At 37.2% G+C, this 8,006-nt stretch overlaps 1 pseudogene; it reads right to left on the bottom strand.

Moving 5' to 3' along the window:
* Nucleotides 1-4,801: 4,801 nt before the first annotated feature.
* LOC110310729 lies at nucleotides 4,802-5,419 on the bottom strand (annotated as a pseudogene).
* Between the last annotated feature and the right edge of the window lie 2,587 nt (nucleotides 5,420-8,006).

The following is an 8,006-nucleotide window of genomic DNA, read 5'->3' as shown; positions in this document are numbered from 1 at the left end:
TTTAGAGTTGTTAGACAAGACTGCACAGACTATTTCATTTCCCACTCTTTCAAGAATTTATGTCTTTGTATATTCAAATTCCAGAAAGAATGTAAGCAATGGGGATGCACAGACATTCATGAAAACTTTCAGTTTCACTGGACAACCTACATCAATAGCCTCCATGCAATAGGGGATGAAGATCATGAATGCTCAGTCAATATTTGTTTGCTATTTTCATGCTATTTGTCATTGATATGAGTATATGTGCAATGCCATCTGTTAAGTAGTATTGGGGGGGGGGAAAGGTCTTGGTTTTGAGCTGGCTTGCATTTTTACAAAAATAATGCATGTTCTTGAATATATTTTCATATTATATGTCCATAAATCATTGCTGTGAATTTAGAAACATTACTTTCAATTTGTCTCCAACTTGTAAGTACCTTCATTATCTAAATCTATCTCATTCATTCCATATTCCATCCAAATCAATCAAATCCATTCATATTATGGTCACCTGAATAATATGGAGTAATGTATAGGTATCAAATGCTATTTATTCTTCTGCATTCAACAAGTATGTCTAACAAATTGGGACTTGTGGCTTTGATTAATTAATTAATCTCTGGATGAGAGGGAATAGGTCTGGAATTTGCCTGTGTGGTTAAAACAGCACCAAGGCACCATCAGATTGTTCTCCCATTTCACACTCTGAGAACAGAGTGAAAATTCAGAGAGGCTATAAAGGGAAAACAACTCACTTCAGAATTTATATTTGAGTCTTCTATAGTCAAGGTGCAAAAGTGGGGAGGGTGTCTTGTGCCTCCCAGAAGCTCTCAGTCCAGGAAGTAGAACCCAGTAGATAAAGCCCCTAAAACACTCATCTTTCTCAGCTTTACATAACTGAAAGTTGGTATAGGAGTGAAAAAGCAGCTTGTCAATAACCCCACACTATCGTGACCAAGACATGTGCCTTTTGTTATTTCACCAGCTAGATGCAGGTCTGCAGTTGGGGGCAGATCTTCAACTGGATTAACAGAGTCCTGCCAGCTACTGAGGGTCTCTTAGATGTCCCAAGCTATATAAATATTTGGGTGGGATATTTCTCCTCTTTCTCTTCAAAAGCAACATTTAACCTCCAGCTGCTGGGAATAGTTGTTTTCCCCTATTATAGGAATCTGTGAGTCAAGGCATATGTCTTTAATAGAGGTTTTGGCAAGCATAGCATTAGGGTTATTATTAGAATTGACAGAAGTAAACTGAATAGTTTATTTTCTGCACGGCAAATACAAATCAATGGTTTAAATGAAATGCTGCAGTTTATAATGTGGTAGAGGCATTCGGATAAACAAAAGCTCTAGTTGAAACACAGCTTTTTTTTTTTTTTATGTAAGTTTTGAAAAATGTGAGACTACCCAAGGTAAGAACAGCCCTTTCTCTACCCAAAGCATGTAAAGCTATGCACACTAGGAAATGTGCTCAAGTCTTAAGGAATCTAGCTCTTTTTGCATCCTCTGGTTGTACGGAAGTTAAAGCTCAGTTTAGTTATATCGCAGAATATTGGGGAGAGCAAATTGTATACCATTTATATAGACATGCAATGGAACCTAAGGATAAGTCAATCACCCTAGATCAGGATCCTCATTAGAACCAGGCCATGGAACCCCCATCTTTATGCAGAACATTGAGTCTGTAAACATGCTTAGCCTCATAACAGCTGATCAGTATTGGACCATCTCGCAAGACAAAGTTGATTATCTTTGTTGCCAGACTCATCAGCTCCCCTACAGTGACATGTTACTCATGTCCCTTTTCCTCCATCTTTCTCAGCATCAAATCTTTGCATCTTTTGACCAGTTTCATAAGTGTTCTTGTACATTCCCCCGTATGATTCTCCACTTTCTTTTAACTGTAGCTTATCCCCTGACTTCTGACTTTATCCAAACATCATGCATGCTCTCTGTCCACCTATGTGCATGAGGGTTCTAAGGCCAGAGGTCAACATCAGGGGTCTGCTTCACTTGCTTTTCATCTTATATTTTGAGACAAAGTCTCTCATTGAATCTAGAGCAGCATTGACCTTTGGGTTATAAGGATTCACCATTACACCAGTTCCCATTCTGTGTTGCAGAGGATTAAATGTCCACGCTTACATGACAAGTGCTTTCTCAACTGAGCTATCTTCTAGCCCCTTTCGCTAAGTCTGTTTATATGTCTGCCTCATCTCTCCACGTTTTCTACTTTGAGTAACATAGACTATTCTGATTGAATAGGAATCTGTACTCATGAGGAATAGAGAATGTGGCATTAGCATTGGTGAGAATGTTCTGTAATATTCACTTGTGCAATATGATGGTATACAGTTGTTCTAGCATGATCCATTTAAGCTATTAAATTTCATTTTCAGAGTTTTAGGCAGATTGGGCTTAAATGTAGCCTAATCATTTCCAGAGTAAATACATGTAGCCTAATCAAAATATAAATCAACAAACTGAGATATATAATCCTAACAAGAGCACCTTGATTTTTTAAATCATATACATCAAAATAAAAGGAACTGAATTTCTAATTGTTGGTGTTGTCATTTATTGTAACCATCAGTTCAATAATTTCATGCCTTGCTGTTAATAGATCACCTCAAAGGCATTATTGCTCAAACTCTAACAGCTATTGCAATGGGCTGCATATACATGCCTTATATTTTTCATGTGTCGAGTATTTATGAGGCAAAATATTGCTGCTTCAAACTATAAAATTGTTAGAGTTATGTGTACTTAACAAAAATAAATTTAATACATGTACCTACATTTAAAAGTGGTAAAAACAGGATTGTGCATATTTGATTGTTCATTATACTTCACCACATATATAAATACATTTTTGCCCAAAATATTGTTGAAAATAAATACATAAATAAATGGAAATCATATCTACTTACCTATAGTATTTAAGCAATGAGGTTATGAATATTAGTGTATGATAAGCACAACTTTAAGTACAAAATTATACCAAGATTTCATAAGATCACTAAATTGAATAGTGAACCCAGGATATAAAGGTTGAAAAATGAGTCTGTTGACTGAAAAGAAATCATTGATGAAATAGAAAGCAAGACAAGACACAATAGAGACTTTAATAGGAGAGCAGCAGTATTTAACTAATTTAATCTAAGTGTTCTAGTTTGGTTTCTGTTGCTGTAATAAAACATGTTCTGATCAAAAACAACTCATGGAAGAACATTTATTTTTATTATGCTTCCTAGTCACAGTCAATCATTGAAAGAAGTTGGGACAGAAACATGTAGGTAGGAAGCATGGAGGAAGGCTGCTCGCTTGCTGGTTTGCTCATAGAGTCATATTTACCTAGCTTTCTTCTACAATCTAGAACCACCTGCTCAGTGAATAGTTCCACCCACAGTGGACTGGACCCTCCTACAGTAGTTAAGACAATCAAGACAAATCTTTACAAACATGCACATAGACCAACCTGATGAAGATGAGACGACTCCTCCTCAAGCGAGTGTACATTTGGTCAAGCTGACAGTTAATGCAAACTAGTACAATAAACCTAAAAATATACTTAATTAGTATATGCTAACATAGAGTGATATATACCATATTAGATACATTCCTGTTAGTCAAAACTTGATATTTACTGGTGAGTGTCAGATAACCAGATTTGGGAGGAAGGATTCCTTAGCTATTTCCTAATGAGAGGAGTGGGTTTTTTTTTTTTTATTTTTTATTTTATCAGCAAACCACAGTTTATTAACTTACATATCTCCTAAAGGAGATTGATTTTGTCTAACACTTCCTTGTTATAGTATATGGTGCTCATAGAGTGTACTCTAGACTATTCAGATCTACACCGAATGGTACTTAATATCTGTCTTAGTCAGTGCTCTATTGCTTTGAAAGAGACCATGATCAAAGACAGCTCTTATAAAAGAAAGAATTTAATCAGTAGCTGCTTGCAGTTTCAGAAGTTTAGTCCCTCGTTATTATGGTGGAATGCAGGGCAATGTGCAGACAGACATGTTGCTGGAGAAATAGCTTAGAGTTCTACATCTATATCCACAGGGAAGAGGAAAAGAAATGAGACACTGGGCCTGGTTTGGAGTTGTTTACACTTAAAGACCACCTCCAATGTCATACAATGTCCAAGAAAGCCACACTTCCACATCATTCTCAAGGAGTGCCACTTGCTCATAATTAATCATCCAAACATAGGAGTCTTCAGGGCCATTCTTATTAAACCCCCACAATACCTAAGATCCTTCCTTGTCTCATGAAGTCATCAATACCTGTGATTCTCTCTGTTCTAAAGGCATTGAAAGCAACAGTTTGCTTTATGTGGACATAGGATATCCATTAGCTAGCAATAAATATAAAATATATGAAAACTAGGCTGATGTTTGTCATTCTGCTTTGCAATGTAATTCTAAGAAATCAAAAGTGATTTTTAAAAAGTGAGAAATGACAAGTTTAAATGTTTCCTACTCAAAGCTGATGAGTTGGCTCAGCAATAGGCACACTTCCAACCCTTGCAGAGGATCTGGGTTTGATACCCACCAAAGTTCTGGAAGATCTTCCAACCTCCATGGCATCAGACATGGACATGGTACACAGACATACACAACAAACAAACAAACAAATAATGCTTAGAGATTGGATGATGATGATGAAGATTATATATTATATTATTTAAACAGAAGGCCATTAGATCTTGTGAAAACAAGTATGAAAAAGCCTGCAAAAATAAAACATAGTAAACATGTGTAAGTATGTACATTATCCATAAGTAGAATTGTTCAGCTACTTTATTATGCTGTGACATCCTCAAAATTGGTCAGAGGAAGCCTCCTAAATTCACCTTCATTGCAGATTCCAACTTCCATGCTATCCTCTGCCATTTGTCCTTCAAAGCTTTCCTCAGAGTTAAGATGGCTGCAGGAGAGGCATTTTCGCGTTCCAAGCTCCACTTTATCTTTGCAAGGCAAGTTTTCTCATTCCCATCATTCTTTCCCATTGCTGTGGCCTTCCAGCCAAAGTCAGCCCCAGATGGATCTGATTGAAATAAACACAGTCATCCCTCATTCCAACCACAAGAAAAGTAAACTCAAAATGGACAAATACCACCTGACTGGTTTGCATCCCCCAAAGCTCTTCTCTGTACCAGTTAGCTATGCAACCAGCTTCTTAGCAAACAAGAAAGTATTGCCCACATTTTCCAACTCCGTGCACCAATACTCTGTAATCTGGGCCCCCGCGTCAGCATACACCAAACCCATGTGCCTGGTAACTGTTTCCACGTTGTGTATACTTCACCCTCACAGAGCGGACTTGTTCCTTCTCAATTTGCAGCTTTAATTCCCACTGAAAGGAACCTGCTTGCTACAACAGCTAAATTCAGCATATCGCATCGGGACAAGTTCCCCAGATTAGATGAATATAGTGGTCAAAAAGCTGGAAAGGCACTCCTCCATCTTTACTCAGAGAGCCAAAGCCATGGTAAATTTCTTCAACATGACAATGGTGAAACCTCCATGGCTCTCGGGTAGGCACCATCCTTCAGCAGGCATTGTCAGACCCAGTTTATAGAAAGAAATCTCCATGCTCTCATCTTGCTCTCATCTTGCCTCATCACCAAAGGGCAATTAGATTTCTGAGCTCATATAATCTCTCCAAGCAGGAAGAGCAAGAGACAACAATATCACAGAATTGTACGTGTGACTCCTCTGTAATTTTGTGAGGATAACTCATCAACCCTTGATAAGGACAAAGGCAGTCTTTCCACTGGAGAACAGTACGCACAATATCCTCATGCACTTGAGCACCTAGATGAGAAATGGATGCTCTAAACAATGGCTGCTTTCCTCCATGGGCCTGATATCCTCAATAGAATCCTTGGAAAGGGGTCTGATTCACCACACTGAGTCATTTCCACATTGGCTAATGTGTTAGAAGCCTATGCCCCAAGGGCCAGGGCCTGGATTCTTTATCCCTCTGTTGTGGAGAACTGCTCTCAAATCACTTAAGGTTTCTCTTTAATTTTTAAATTGAAAAATAAACATTTCAGGTGTGTTGCTTCTCAATGAACAATGCTTTGCTAATGAAAATTATTTTATTTTTTAGCTGTGAGTCATGAACTTCCCTAGGATTAAGAGCCAGTGAGAAGAAGGCTATTCCCTGTGATAAGTGTTAATAATGTCATCCATTTGAAGGGCACATCTAATGCACTTTTATTTATGTATTTTACTTTTAAAATATTTTATATTAACCTGGTTTCTCATGTATTTTTATGTTAATTTTTATTAGATATTTTCTTCATTTACATTTCAAATGCGATCCTCTTTCCTAGTTTCCTCTCTGAAAGTTCCTTATACCCTCTCCCATGTATTTATTTATTCATTATTTTTATCCATGGGCGCATGTGTACATGTATGTGACTGTGGTGTGTGTGTGTGTGTGTGTGTGTGTGTGTGTGTGTGTGTGTGTGTGTTTGTATCTACATCCAGGACACTCATGATGAGGTCAGGAGACAGGTCGGAGGAGTCTTTTTCTTCTTAAAGCACGTAGGTTCTGGTGTTTGAACTCTGGCCCTCAGGCTTGGCGTCTTCACCTCTGAATAATCTTGCTAGCTCCTAATGCAGTTTTTAAAGCCATGTTTCTCTGATGAATGTGAATTTCTCATTTAAAAAGAAGAATTGGAAGGACTGAAAAAGGTGACACACCACGGCAGCAGGGCATGAACATTAATGTAAGAGATAGGATGCTGTATTCTAGCTCTGTTTGTAGTCACAGTTAGCTAAGAGATCTCAAGAAACCACTTCATTGTGTACATGTAGCCTGATTCCTCTACTGTGATAATGAGACATCTGTGAATAAAATTCAAACAACGCACATGAACCATCCACACTTTGTTAAAGATATACATCCTTCATATATATAAATATTTCAACAAGAGAGAAAAATTCCATTTAAAATTTAGCTTGACAGAAGCTTAAAATGTCTATAAAGTATATAGTTCTATATTTCATAAAAACGTCTTCCATCTGATATTCTATTGCTCCATATTTGCTCAACATTGACTCAAAAACAATCTCAATAGCTTTCTTGCTCATAATATTATGCTATTTCTATGTTAATGACAGACATGAAATATAACACACATAAATGTAAAAATAATTTTCTAGGTGATCATAATATGCATATAATAAATTCTAATATATGAAATTTATTTACATATGTATACAAAATTTTCACGGGTCAATATGAATATTTTCTACATTGTTTTCTGTGAAATATGCAAGTGGGAAACATTATTAAGCATGGCATGAAAAATGTCTTATATGTTTATTAAATCTTCCCATAGGTAATTTAGAATTATGTGCACATTCAAGGCTCTGAGGAAAACTTCAGAGGAAAATCTACTTGAGTCACTTGAGTCTGAGTTTTCCAACCTTATTTTCTTGTAAGTCTTGGTGACCACGATTCCTGCTGAGATTGCATGAACCTTGATTCTGAAGCAAACTGTGAAACTGGACCACAGAATCTAGCATTCTAGACTGAGTGTCTGTCATCCCATCCATTCTTAGGCTGGTTGAAACCTCAACTCTCAACAAAAGCATGTTGGACACGAGTACTCTGAGAAATAATGAGGCTTACATGAGACTGTGAGTATGGGCCATGGTAAAAGATTAATTAGTGTCCTTACAAGAGGAACCAGCATAGAAACACCCTGCTCTCCCCCGCCCAATCCCTCTCCCCTTCTATTTCCCTCTCTGAGCAAAAGGTCATCTGAGCAAATCCAATGTGAAAGAGATGATGGTGATTTGCAAGCCAGCAAGTGGATCTTCATTCAAAACCAAACCTTCTCGCACCCATTTGGATATACTAGTCCCCAGAACTGTAAAAAATAAATGACTGCTTCTTAAACTACACATGGCATCTTATTACCCCTACCAAAGGAGACTCTAGAACATGTTAAAAAAAAAAACCAAAAAACTAAAAACTCTAACCAATTAA

The sequence above is a fragment of the Mus caroli genome, chromosome 15, assembly GCF_900094665.2.
Source record: "Mus caroli chromosome 15, CAROLI_EIJ_v1.1, whole genome shotgun sequence".
In the NCBI taxonomy this organism is placed as follows: Eukaryota; Metazoa; Chordata; class Mammalia; order Rodentia; family Muridae; genus Mus; species Mus caroli.
The sequence above is the reverse complement of the archived record's forward strand: the minus strand, read 5'-3'. Positions and strand labels throughout refer to the sequence as shown.